This window comes from Helicoverpa zea, chromosome 20, assembly GCF_022581195.2.
Source record: "Helicoverpa zea isolate HzStark_Cry1AcR chromosome 20, ilHelZeax1.1, whole genome shotgun sequence".
Lineage (NCBI taxonomy): Eukaryota > Metazoa > Arthropoda > Insecta > Lepidoptera > Noctuidae > Helicoverpa > Helicoverpa zea.
The window spans coordinates 8,222,727-8,237,698 of record NC_061471.1 but is presented as its reverse complement, the minus strand read 5'-3'; the positions used below and the strand labels follow the sequence as shown (position 1 = coordinate 8,237,698).

The following is a 14,972-nucleotide window of genomic DNA, read 5'->3' as shown; positions in this document are numbered from 1 at the left end:
GCCCAGCAGGGCCAAGGCCTGCCGGGGCTGCGGGTTGTTCGAAAGAGATACCGCGGCCCTGGTACATAAAAGGCCTATGACGGAACACGACGATTTTAGTCAGTAAGAGTCTGACACTCCCTCACCGCTGCTAACCCACAGCGGGAGGGGTCATTTGATGATTTTACGTCGATAAAAAAAAAAAAAAAAAAAAAAAAAAAGATTATATGCTTTTCAGTATTATATGGTTTTATATATGTACATACAGCCTTTGTGCAACCCCCTTTAACATTTACATAACATGATTCCAAAAACCAAACAGGGCTCCGAAAATCCTTTGCCCACTACTCGGGGCTAATAGGAAATGAGAAAATTAATTAAGTGGGGACAAACACGCAAGCCAATATATGTTTTTGTTTATTTAGGCGAAACTCCGAAACGAAATCGCTGCGTTCATGTTGGTTCTCTATACGAATATAGGTATATAGATAATACTATGTGCTTATGATTTAGATTCTAATTCGGTTTTATGGTTAATTGAATTTTGGAGTAAGTACTTTTTGGGCTGAATTGAATTTGGAATGACCTTTCGGCGTGTGAACTATAAAAAGATGGAGATTGGTGGAAAAATCGCTCTTTCGAGGTCTGAAGAAATGTGGGCCTGTAAAAGACGTATTACTTTTTTCTGTATAAATATCTAAGGTGTCTCATCTTGGATACTGTTGAATTTCCCAGATAGGTATAACGGTAATCGAAAATGGGATCATCTAATGTTCTAGGGTATTTTACTAATCGAGAGCTCATTTGATCCCTACCTGCTAATGCGAATTACATTAACTACGGAATTAATTGCAATCTCTAGTAAGCAAATTAACAGTTAGATTAGTTATTGTAATCCACTTTAGCTGTGAAAGAATGCTTTTGTTCCAACACTAGATATTTGTTCTTGTGTTGTACCCTTCATGATTTGGTTGTGACTTGTACGTGTAAAATATTTACATAGTCAAAGACGCTCATTGGACGAGGCCTAAGTTCAGCAGTGGGAGGCAATAGGTTGATATGGTGATAATGATGAATGAGTCTTTATAACCATTTACATTACAAATATGAAAAAAAGGATTGGCTTAAGCTTAAAGCATTTGTAGTAGTGGAAGTGTGGATTCCAATTTGGAGTTTACGAAGATCCTTTTATGGAGCTATTTTCAGAAATCCTTAGGTATAAATTCAGGTAGGTAATCAATAACAAATTGGTATTTCGAATTCCCTAATTTATGACTCTAACGAAGCTCGGCTTTACGACCCCCCTTAATTTACCTAAATTAGCTAAAAAATACGCTAATTTCTTAAACAATGGTGAGCACATAAAACCTCTGGTCTGCACGTGCATAGTATATACATCTAATTGCCACCATTACCATTCTCTCTAATGCGAGCCTTAAGCTCCGACGTTGGGTCGTAATTGGACGACTCATAAAGGGGACGGAGGGACCGGAAAAGGGGACGAAAAACAGGCGAGGGGGGCCCGGGGCGCGCGGGGAGGGAAGGGAAATGTTATGGAAATGACGCACCGCCATTTCCACGTTTTTGTATTTGATTATCCTTTCAAGACAATATTTTGCAGGGTCCGGAAATTAATGAAGGCAATTTATGCGACACACAGCGTGGGCGCCGGGGTTTTATTTAAATAACTTTTTTTATATTTTTTTTTTAAAGCCGAGGGTTTTCGGGGCGACTGCCTTTTATAATTGGAGCGGTCTCTGCGTACATTTTTTTGTTTCTGAGGGCTTATGAGCAAGAGTTATGTTTTGAGGTTAGAATAGGCGGGGACCGACCGCTTTGTTTTTGTTTGTACTTTCATTTCTCTATGGGGATTATCACACGTACGATATTAAACGAGAGGGAACCAGCGTGAGTTACGCTTGAAAAAACATTATGAAATCGTAATGAAAAATATTTTTCGCTGTATCATTTTATTTCAATGGTACAAGCAATTACGCTGTTTAATGCAAGCATTCTAGAACGATAATCAAACATAGATTTTGCCTCGCGCATAGATCCGAAATCATATTGGCAGTTTCGTGTTTATAATCGAATTACCTATTTGCTCTCGAATACTCAAAATGCTCTTAAACATTTATTTCAAAATTACAATCTTCAGACACCATCTCATCATTAATGATTACAATGACTATTGACATATGAATACCCTCTTAATGAAAGTCATACCGCCGAGTTTTATAACTATGTGCCAGTGGTTTTCTGATATTAGAAATTGGACATAAGTTACATGGAACTAATGATATAATTCAATCTCTAATCGCAAATCAACGGATAGCTTATAAAAATCCACCTTCAGATACATATACACGCACTTCAGTAAACCATAGCTCCTTCAGATTTTTCGCCCATAAAACTAACCATGTCATTCCATTCCACCATGCCACCATGATCAGTAAGGACACAAATCCGGCAATCCAGGACAATAAGCGCAGTCTAGCTCAGGGTCCCATTACTATGGGGTAGCAGTTCCCATTGGATCGTGTCTGCTCGACTTTCACTCTCGATGTTATGCGATCGAGTGGGGTGTTGCGATTGGGGTTATCGAGAATTGGTATGTCTTGAGGATTTTAGTCAAATTATGAATTATGTAAATGTTTGAAAATTAATGTAAAATGAAGTTATTTTGAACTATTTCTTAACTATCTAAGCATTAAATATTTAAATTAATATTAGCTGAAAATATGCTTCTTTTTTATCCTTCTCTTAAACTTTGGATATATCGCAAATATTTACAATTTCATCGCCATCTCGCATCCATGCATAACAAAATGAAAAAAAAAACTTCCCTACATGATCTATGTCTCAACACTAAAAACCACGTTCCAAAAAAAAAAAGCTACCTTAATCACCAGCCCAACGCATCCTAACTACGCATAGCCGCGAGGAATCGCTACAATATACCAATAGCTACCTAGATATTAGGTGTACCGTATCTATCGGAACAGATACCGGAATATCGGAGTATCGGTACAGATCACCGTCACTCGTTAGCTCGTCCCGAGTCCCGGGTTCGAGTGAGGTGTAATTGGCGATTCGGGCAGAAAAATCCGCGGTGTCTAGTGGGTATGGTGTTGAGAGGAGAATAATGTTCCTTGTTTATGGTGTATTTGTGGAACTTACGATTAAAGTAAACAACGATATATATTTTTATTTATTTTTTGTGGATGTTAGCTACTCTTTAAACAAATCCTTTTTTTCCTGCAGAAATAACATTCTCGAACGAGGATAAATGCGCGGGTTACAGCAGCTGTAATTGTATTGAAAGTCTGGTTTAACAATATAATTCAGCAAAAGTCACGAGTGGAGGAAACTGTAGGAGCAGTATAATCCGAATGAAAATGATTTTCAAATCACGATCACGAAACATGGAGATAATCATGTAGTTACTGAAAAACTGCGAAATTCACGAAGTAAGTTGGTTGTCGAAGCTGGTAGCTCCCCAAGAGTTGCGAACATGAGCAATCGTGGTTTTTCAAGATTGGATGGTAACTATTGGAAAACACCCACAGCAAAAATCGCTCTTTGCAATACCGATTCTGACATTTTGCAACTTATTAGTTCTTATATTGACTAAATGAGGTGGGTTCATTGCAACTACTGTAACATTAATATATTGGGCATAAAGCTTTAAACTTGTACAGAATATACAGTATTATAAAACGGAATCGTTACACAAAAGATGTTTTTCATGAACCGTTTTCATCGTACGGCCCGTATTACAGTCGGTAGGTACGTATGCAGAGGTAGGTGAGCGACGAAAGCCACTGGGCTGTCGAGCGCCACCAAATCCCTCTGCTTAAAATTGTGCGCCATACCTTTTTATATACAAAAGCCCACCATCTGCCCCAACCCCGCACAAACGAAAATACGCCCTATTCTCAAAACAGAAGAGCGCATTTGTAATTAACAAACCACACCGCCAATGCTCAAAAAAATTTACAATAGAAAATTAACTGTATCAACCAAAAGCTAAGGACCATTTTTGTACAACCAACATTAGAATGAGACTTTGAGAAAATTCGCATTATGTAATAAAAACATTTATTTTGTCCGTTTCCGAGTAAATAGGACTCCTCTTCCCCTTATATACAGTGATTTAGTGCGCGCGAGATTGTTTTGATAACTCCTTTCATATTTCGCTCGGCGGAGCGTTATCTTAGTAGGAAAATGTGAATATTACGCTTTTTAAAAATGTCTGTTTGTTTTATTTTTTTGCTTCCGCATGCAAAACACGTTCCTTTTCTTGGCATTCGGTGTTAGTTTTAAAAACAAAACACGACGTTTACGCCTTTGTGCAAAAAGTGTTCCATTTTTAATTTAATTTACAAATGGAACGCTGAGCTAGATGTTACAATTCAAATTCTTATTCCTAAAATGGCGACAACAATGTCAGTTTAGAGATGCGACACGAACCGAATTATTTGAACCGAATTATCTTTTAACAATATCATGTGCTTATAGAAGTATTAAATGGCTATTGAAATGTTACAATAAACGCAAACGGATCTTTTACGTGTAGTACCAGTTTTTGCAACCTGCAGCTGCCGTATTTATTTGTGCGAATGATTGTTGCGTACCCCTTTCGCTCTTGACGACAATACGTTCGGAAACCAGTTCGGTGATCTGCAGCTCAAAGTTTGCATTCCGCTATACCTGTGCGCTGCAGAAACCCTTGTACAAAAAACAGGTTTTATTCAAACTTTATTGGTGGCTTAAAAAAATGATGTTATTCCTTTTTGGAATCCGGTTTTTGCATGATTGCATTAGCTGCGTTTTGCAGACAGCTCGAAATGAGCGAATTAGGAGAGGGACCGTTTGAATTGCCAATTGTGATCCGATATCGGCATAATGGCGTATATAAAGGAAGCATAAGTCATTTTGTAGCGTTTTTGTGTGGCCTTTTAACGGACATTGGATTTTTTTGTTACTGAGTATGGTATTGGATTTTTTAAAGATTATTATTGAAGCTAAAAAGCTATTGTTAACTGCTTAAAAGAAAAATCTAGGGCGAATGAGGTTAGGTAGTTGATATAAGTTGACTAAAACAAGTTTATGTATCTAATTACCTGAGTGATTATGCGTCTAGAATTTTTCTGATCCAAATTAGGACTATTTTTCTAACTAAAACTATGTAGGCAGTCAGATGAAAAATCTGCGTTTGATGTACACAATTTTCGCGAAAATGCTGTACGTTTGAAGCACGATAGTATTTTAATTTTCGCTGGATTCTTCGAAATAACTTTGACGTTTTATTCAGATACCTTTTAACTGCATTTATGAGAATTATGCCTATTACGTGATCTCTCCATACTTTCGTTATTTATAAGTTTTTTGTACTATATAGGTTACATAATAATTTATTCCGGCTACGTTGAATTTATGATTATTGTAAAAAAGTTTTAGCTCCGCTCCAATAAATATCAATTACACTAATAGGACAAAGCAATGCTGCATAAAAATTTACTCTTTATGATATTTTTTTTTTGTATTTAATATATTCGTGTTATTCTAGGTACTTTGAATATTTCTATGAATATGTTTTCAGTACCTAGCTGATTACACGTTAGGTAAATACTATGAAGTCGTTCAAGCTATTGCAGTCGTTTACTGGTGGCTTAAAATTACTGGTGTTATTATAAAAAAAAGTACCTATAACAGATATTTATCACGAGTTTAAAAAGTGAAGAACACTTGATTTAAACACGAGCTAAACGTCTGTTTAACTTTCTAATAATTACATAAACAACGTTTTAAGCTTTTCAATTAATTTGAAATATTGAAAATTTTACTTTTGTATATAATTATCCGACTTTGTTGTATTTTTAGAGAATTTATACAAGTTTATGTTTGAATAAACATTTATGTGAATTGATCATGTGGAAAACACCTCGAAAAAAATTCCGAAAGCATCGAAAAACATATTTTCCCACATAATTATAGTACAGTATAAATGTATAAAATAAAAGTATAATCAATGAGTTGCAATTTAGTCGGGGTAATGCAGATGCTCGATTTGCATTTAGATTAGTGGTGGGCCGCACGCGTTTTTGTGTTTATATTATAGATATTTTGTCTCTGTGTGTATATGTTTGGTGCAGCTTATTAAGTAAAGAAACATTTCGTTTGTAATAGGCCTGATGCCTATGTATGTTTATTAAGGGCGGATGACTGGGAGGAGCCTATTTGAGCAGGTCAAATAGGCAGTCGGTCCATGAAAAACACTAATACTAAGCTAGGTTAGATTGGAAGAAGACCCTAACATCGTTGGGAAAAGGCTAGGTAGGAAGATATTTTTCTAGGTAAACTGTTTTAACAAAGGTTTATGATCACCTGTTAGAAAAATAGGAAGCTGCTGTAATTTTTAAGTTTAAAAAACACCAATCAGTTAGATACATTTTCATTTTTTTTAAATTCTGTGTTTCATAAAATTAATATCAATAAACTCATAAAAACTAGCTAATCTCTAAACAAAGCGTATTTACAGAGTTCGTAACTCAAAACTTTGCTTTTTCACTGTTTTATACGAAACTGCTGTAAATGCACGCTGTTGAACTTTACAAATATGGAAAAAGTTTTGGAAACGCAGGATGAGAGTAAAATTTACTCTCTCTCATAAACGTACCTATATATATATTTTTCGTATGAACTCTCTAATTGTAGAACTCTAAAATTCAGTAGATGTCAAATTAGGGCAAAAACAAAATTATCTGAAGAAGACTTTCGGCCAGTTTCTTCATCAAAAGTTAAAGTAATGTCTAAAGTAAAAGTAACGGTCAAATACGTTTTTTCAAGGCTAAAGTGACAGCAAAACTAATAGAAAAATTGAATTTGACCGTTACTTTTACTTTAGACATTACTTTGACTTTTACTTTGGCTTTAACTTTTGATGAAGAAACTGGCTGTTTGTTTTACTTCGCTTAGTTATACCTACTTTAACTTGAGATTATTGAAAACTTAACTTAGGGTCCATAATTGTTCTCAGTTTTACGGCTTATATACCTATAAAAAATGTGGAAAGCAAATAATATCAAAATAACATACTAAACACAAAAATTCTCACCATATCCCCATCGATTCCCCAGCAAAACGAAGACAAAACCACGTTTTTTCCACGATACAAACTGGTTAGGTACATAACAGGCCGTTACCCTTTCAAAGATTGTATACAATAAGAATACATATACGAACGTTGCGACAAAGGGTTGCACCCTTCTACCGAGCTCGATCCTGCAGAAACATCGCTGCAACTTTATATACAAGAGTCACATAGCTGCAACGATTTTAAAACCAGTTTCTTTTTTGCAACACATTATAAAGACCAGCTCTGTAACAACTTCCATAGCTTTCGCCCACAAAAAAACAAACGATTTTCAACCTTATTTACTAAGCAATACAATATACGTATCTTTTTGCTGTGTTGCGGTTTGATTAGGTTGTAGTTGTGGCCAGGTAAATATGTTTTCTTAAATTAGAGTGGGGACGCGATTTGTTAAAGGATTGCGGCGCCCGATCGAAATTCAGTTCACGTTTGGCTACCGATCGATACGTTGGCTTGTAATTACATCAAAATGTAACAGTGAATACTTAGAATACTTCGAGAAATGTTATACATCAGTAATCAGTGTCAGTAATTTCAAAATGAGAACATCAAACATTCAAATTCAGAATCGAAACTCAACCGAAGCATTTTAAAAAGCAACACACGTTTGAAATTGGAACTCAACCGAAGTAAGTATCCACAGTTTTGAAGGTTCGTTCTTCGGAGGCAGTTGTGCAGACCACCATTAAAAGCAAACGATTTATTTATTTGTTTGGAGTAGACGCACGCCATATGGCCGACGCGCATTCTACGCAAAATGAGAACAATTGCTGGACAATTGTTGTTGTGTATCCCATTGAGTGGAGTTTTTTACCATTTTCTTCACTTGTGCCGCTCGGTGCTGCGTCATTTTCATTTATTTATCAGATGATTTCGGCTTTTGTTTCGTTGGACGTTTTCTGTCTAGTGTTTTGCTACTTCTTGTCATATGTTGCATATTTTTGGCAGAGCTAGAATATAGGCAGCTATAGTTTTCACGAGACCTCTTTGGTTGGTCAAGAGACTTTTTTGATTGTAAAACTTTTATGTGGGTTCCGATAATTTTTAGGATTCTTAACGAGTCATTTTCAGCTTGAAAGAGTTGAAATGCAAATCTTAAGCAGTCGGCTACTTTAGTCGGCAGACTTTGGCCATTAAATTCCTTTCCTACATCCAAAAGAACTATACTACAGGTATCATACCCACCTAATATAGTCTATAAATCATATACATTTTTTCCAAAACTCCATACCGAATGAAGGGATTCCCGTTCGGGCCAATATTTGTGAAGCCTATTGATATTTGTTCCGGCTCAAATGTTTGACAAAGTGAGCCTGCACTGTTTATGCGCCTCCGTCATCAGGCTTATATTAGAACACCTTTATTTAGGTAGGACTATAGAATATTAGGCTTGTTCTTAACGTATTGTGTTCTTAGGTAATTTAAAAAAGATCCCGACAAATTGAGGACCTCCTCCTTTTTGGGAAGTCGGTTAAAAACAATCCCATGTTTCTCCGAAATTCTTATTAATTTACGCAAAAAAAAAATATTCTGCTTTATTACATTTGTGTTAGTTTTATGTAAAATTGCAGGCGTCAGTTTAAATCTAATATATGTATATTGCATATTGCCTAAGAGGTTGTTTACCTTAACTTTTATTCAATAGTCAAGCACTCCTTTCTACTCTGCCCATTAATTTTGATGTCAAGTTCTCAATAATAACTGTCATTGCTACGTATTAGACGTAGGTAGCTATAAACCTATTAATCTCAAAAACCCATTATAAAGAAAAACACACGAAAACAGCTCAAAAATCCGTCACAATATAAATCAACCATCTTCTTTTTCAGTGCCACCAATACAAGTGCAAACGAAAACAGTATCAACGCGTCGCCATTACACGTCAAAAACAAAACAAAATTCGGCGGGAATTTCAAAAATGGAACAATAACCTCTAACTCGGCCACGGACGCCGTTCAGTTAAAAAGACAAAATCGGCCAGTATTTACTCACGATCGAATGGCCGACACTTCGCTGGCGGAATTCTTTTACCGATACCGATATCGATATGAGAATCGATTGCAGTTCGTGGGAATCGAATGGAATTTCATTAACCGATGATTGGGTTTTGGTAAATAGTTTTTATTGTATTCTGTTGTATAAGTTCTGTTTAGTCTTGAGGGCTTGTTTTGTCATTATGAAAAAAATATAATTGAAAATGAAAATACTGGTAATAGGTATGTATTGAAATGCACTCTCGCTTATGAATTTAATTGTAGGTAATAGTTTCATAACACTTTTAATTACCAAAGGTGTACCCATGGTTTAATAGGCGTTTATAATAACGACTCAAAATTATTTTCATAATGATAAAATAAGCTGACAAATTATCAAAAACCTTTCTCATACCTACTGACATAATATTTAAAATATCAAATAAAACAAAATCACTGTCTATACTTAATCATTATAAATACTGTTGAAAATTCATAAAATTTTCAAAAATGTATACATTACTGTCTCCTAATCTTATACATTAGCATTTTTAATTAATTCAATGAATTTATTGCAAGCATTTCTAAATCATTGTGAACTCCAAAATTTCTCTTTTTCTTCTTCCGGGAGCAACCTTTTACAAATTTTAAACAGGTAATAGGTTTAAAAATGTGTTCATTCATTCATGTAAAATTGTGAACTTTTCAGGCAACTTTTTACAGAATTTTCATACGTTTTACCGTAATAATGCCTAAGCACCGTCTTTTACATGTTACTTCAAATATCTAATCCAATCTATAATAAAAAAAACTGATTATGATATTTTTTTTAAATACCTAGTTTGAGCACTTTTGGCAATATTCTATCCATTATCTTTTATTTTCATTTTTGCAGTGCAAAGCAAACAATATTCATTCAAAACTTCAACTTCTCGTTACAAAAAAAAATATATAAAAACTTTTAGATTTTATATTACATTCGATTCGTACAAAACAAGCATTCCGATTAAAGCAAAAAAATATTTAACTGTATTTTCTGTTGCTTTTACTCAATAAATTGTGAATAAAAAACCTGTAAATGACGCAAAAAATTATTATTGCTTTTGAACTTTTTTGTCAGAAACCGCTTTGACTTCTTCTAAAACGCCTTTTCATCGACAACTGTACTACCTATATCCAATTAATTGTCAATGTGAGAAATATCCCAAAACTTTCAATAATATTTAAAAAAACCTATATTTAAACTTTAGCAGCTGACATTCACCAAACAAGCATCACTTACCGATATTGATTTCAACAAACACAAAGTCGATACACAATCAATAAACTATGTTTGTCTCATCACTTAAAAACTATAGACCAATATCTTTTTTCCGTTCCAATTTTAAAATGGGTTTAATATGAGAACTCTTTCGTTTGCTCTCGTCAAATTAGTTTAAATTTAGAACGTCAGCTGCTAATCAACCTTCTTTGTTGTGGCTTTAATACTCTTTTGTTATATTTAAAAAAAATATGGGCACATCTATGTAAATCATCATGGTACCGAAATCTGGTTAAAATTCAGTATTTTAAATTTTGTTTTTGTTATTAAAACAAAATAAATATGTATCAAAACTCAATTGTGCCTGTCAGATATTTTCCGTTGTCCATGCGCATAACAATTTAATATTTCAAAATGTTCCTTAAAAATCACTAATTAAATTTGATCTCTGATTTGTGCCTTATTCCAGATTTAATCTGTTCGCTTCAACATTAGTATAAAAATATGTTTCTAAAAAAGTACAAGCACTCTATATACTCTTCCTTTCAATAATTATATTGGACATACTTATGTACTGTGTACAGGATAAAATACTTCATGCGAAACTGTTTGTTGGTTATTTATGTTTCATAGAAATCTTGAAAATTGTATTCCATTCAACATTTTAACTTTGAAATTTTAACATTAAAATTTATTAATTTGATTTTATTGTAAAACTTCAACTATATTGTGGCTGTATCTACTGAAGTTTTGTAAAATTTTGGTATGTTATTAACTATGCTGTTTCTGAACTTGCTTTGACAACGACTTTGTAACATTTTAGTAATAGTTCAGGCTTACATTCAAGAACCAAAAAACCATTCACCGATTGTCAATTTTTTAATACAAAGTTACAAAAATAAACATCAGTACCGAAACATGTTTTAGTTATTTCCTATCCCCTTTCAATCTCATTTGAGCTTTCGCCAAAAAACAATAACATCCTAATTCCAAATGATTTCACTCGCGAAACGCAAACCCATTTAAAACTCTGAAGAGCATGTAATTACACAAAAACAAAAATACACGTTTGCCGCTCCGCCATCTTGGATTCGCGAGGCGTCACAGTTTTTGCTAAAAAAGGCCTAAGTACGCGGCCATTCTACATACATATTATGCGAGAGACAGCGGTGATTAAGTGCGGGGATTCCTCCACACGAAAATACACCTTATCATATTTAAGACACAGTTGAAATTCGTTTGCGGGGTTTCGTATATTTTTTTTTGGTCGTGCCTCAAGGGATCGAGGAGCATTTAGCCGGCCCACCCTCGCGCTTGCGATTTCTTACACTGCAATATATTATTAATATATGTGGGGCCCAATGGAGAAAAATGGTTGAGCTTCGGAAGGGAAACTGGGTGCTTTATCGTCGGCCTGCTGTGTCAAATGGGGTGGATTATGAAACTGTCTGCGCACCCTGTTTTATAGTCAAAATGGTTATATAAGAAATTATTGGTTTTTGTCATAAATTTTCCATTATTAGGTAAGCTTACTATGTAGTTAGGTACTAAAATAAATAATGGTTATCTACCTAATATTTTAAGAAACATGGTCGTGATTTTTTCCAATTACATATGTAGGCGATTGTCTTCAAATAGGAGACATGAATACGAGAATGTATTAGGCGAATGGATTAGATGCCTAAGTTAGGATGTTCAAATAAAACAGTCAAGTGTGATAAGTCCTATTTATTTATTAAACTTAAATTACAAAATACGACATTTGCCGACAAATACACCAAAAAAATATAATAATAATACAAAACATCAAAAAGGCCATTCTTTCACATATCTTCATTCTCCATACATCGTTTGTATAAATTAAAGGGTTTTGTGTCAAATGGCAACACCTATTCATACGAAGCTGCCTTTATTTCCGTTATGTGCCAAATAATTCCTTTATGTGCCAAATAAAGGATGTTTTATTTTCGCTACGGACTGCTTTAAGCTATAAAATGGTGGAAAAGCTTAATTTAAATGCGTAAGAAATAAATCTGTTTGTTTTTATTCCAAACACCCTGTATTTTGTGGGGTTTATGGTACGTGATACAATTATGTGCGTCGTTATGAAGGAAGTAGGTATTTTGTTTTGTACATTTGAACAATAGAAAAAATACCTAATAAAGAAATAATAAAAGACTCTCATTTACAAACTGATTTCGATGATTTGAAAACTACAGCGAAATATTAAGCAACGTTTTAAGCAGCGAAATATTAGATAGAGACGTAGGTAAATCCTGTGTTGTTCCAGTTACATGTTAATCCTATCCTACGATTTCTCCTAGGTAGCAAAAACTTCTTCCGTACATATTATGTCGAATCAGTCATTTAGAAAAATGTTACAGATAGACATAGGAATTGTGTATTTAAAATATTAGTAAGAAAGTATAGGGACTATCTATATACTTTCTAGTATACTTTTCTACACGCATAACAATATTAACAAATCGATCGCTATTAATTCTTCTACCATCTCCGACTACAAAATAAAACCCGCACAAAGCTGTCCGCAAAAAATTCAACTAAAATTATGAAAATTCTCTACCACAGCATAATCCAGTATTTGATTTACACAGACCACAATTTCCTATCGATATATTCCCGAAAAACTGTAAAATGCTCACGGCATATTCATTTTCATTTTACATCGACATGACATGTTATTTTTAGTCTACCTTCATAATATAATTCCTCTAAAATTTTATAAACAATTTTCAGTATGCCCTCGGCATACATAAAATAGACACCGAATTATACATAAGCTCGAATAAAAGTATATAATAAAACTTCGTTCATTGTAAAACCAGTCGTAATGTTCCAAATATAAGGTTGATTTTCGTTTGCAGTTTCAAATAGACACCCTCATCTATTACTAGCAATAGGGTGACTCTATTCGCGGACAAAGGGGGTACTCAGTGGTACTATTTTATAAATAATTAATGTACACAATATTTAATTTATTCGTAAATATATTTCGTGATTGGTTTGAGCGTTTATATAAAATTATAAAAGTAGGGTGGGGGGATGAATTATTTACTATGTTACTATTTTGTAGTTTTCCGGATTAAATAGAACACAGTTTTAATTATTCACGTTAATGACTTTTTAATTGCGTGTGAATGATAATCGGCGATGGTAAGCCTCGATGTGTGTTTGTTTTATTCTAATACTGGTTTCATTTGATACAATATCATCGTGGGAAAAGTAGGTACTGTTTTTAATTCTGAAATATATAATACCTATTGATGATTGGTTAAAAAGGGAGGAAATGCCTATATTGCAATGTTTTCTTACTATTAAAAATACGTAAACTTCAGATTTCATTTAATATCTTGATACCAACAGTGAGGAATTAAGGAGGTATGCTTTGCAAGGACCTCCAAATAATATTAAAAATAATAATTTATTGTCAAAATATCTTCTTCCCGATATTTTGATGGAGCAATCCTTGTTGTCATGTATTTCTATGTTAAAGAAATAGATGTCACTCCCTCGGTCTGCGTCATTAGGTTTTTTATGTTCCACGATAGGGCACAGACCTCTTCTCATACTAGGAAAGAATGAATTAATCACCACGCTCGCTCAACTGGCGTCCGTCTACTCACTAACTTGAGATTTAGATGATTTATTTCATCTCGGTTTTACACTTAGTATCGGTTTTACACCTAATATGTAGGTATGTCATTATGATCTAGTTGTTAAATATCAATACCTATATGTTTCACTGCTTACTAGTTAAAATTTTTTGGACTCAATTGTGGAAATAGTTTGATAATGTGTTCCGATGTATAAAATAAATAAATAAAATAAAATACATTTATTTCAGACAACAATGATCCATATTGTATAGACCCACTTCGTCTAGCTCTCGTGAGCACGATTGCTGTGCTCTAAGACCTGGGTGCGATGCCTAGATCGGGCTAAAATTACTTTGTGGGTTTTAGGAAACTTTCCCAAAGCAACTCGGAGTCTCGTATTTGGTAGTGATACACTCCTGGGCATTGGAGTAAAAGTAACTCAGGGTGTAGAGAGTACCTACATCTGAATTTGGGCATGCACCCGATCACTATAATGTGTTTAGTGCAGCTGGTTAATCTCAATTAAGAAAAGCCGCCTGGCCAAAATTGGTCTGGACTATAGTTTATTTATAGGTAAATATTAAATATATATCCATCATTATTCATATTTAAAAGAATACGTAATGAGACAATAATAAATTAAAGAAATCAAAGATCCAGCCCCGCGCTGGCATAGTCAGTCTATCCTTTAAGCATCTCCACACAGCTTCGGTATACACACCCTAACTCAAAATCATCTTGTCTTTCGAGGAGACTGGACTTTAACATGCAGGTTCGATCCTAGCAATTGTCTTTTTTTATATCCAAAAAAATGTTTTTCAATGTACTATACTTAGAATTATTTAAAATTTACAATATTTTTACCATCGAAATTGCAAAAGTAGGTAATTTAATTCATAATTAGTTTATTCACAAAATAAAACCGGTACGCATACCATAAAACAGATACTCACCCTACTCAAGCCTTCGTTGCACGCGATGTT

The 14,972-nt window shown here is 34.2% G+C and overlaps 1 long non-coding RNA gene across 1 annotated transcript; it reads left to right on the top strand.

Moving 5' to 3' along the window:
* The first annotated feature begins 7,564 nt into the window (after window positions 1-7,564).
* On the top strand, window positions 7,565-11,289 carry LOC124640183. Its single transcript, XR_006985535.1, has 2 exons — window positions 7,565-7,767; window positions 8,968-11,289. It is a non-coding gene; the product is annotated as an uncharacterized LOC124640183 (long non-coding RNA).
* Window positions 11,290-14,972: the final 3,683 nt, after the last annotated feature.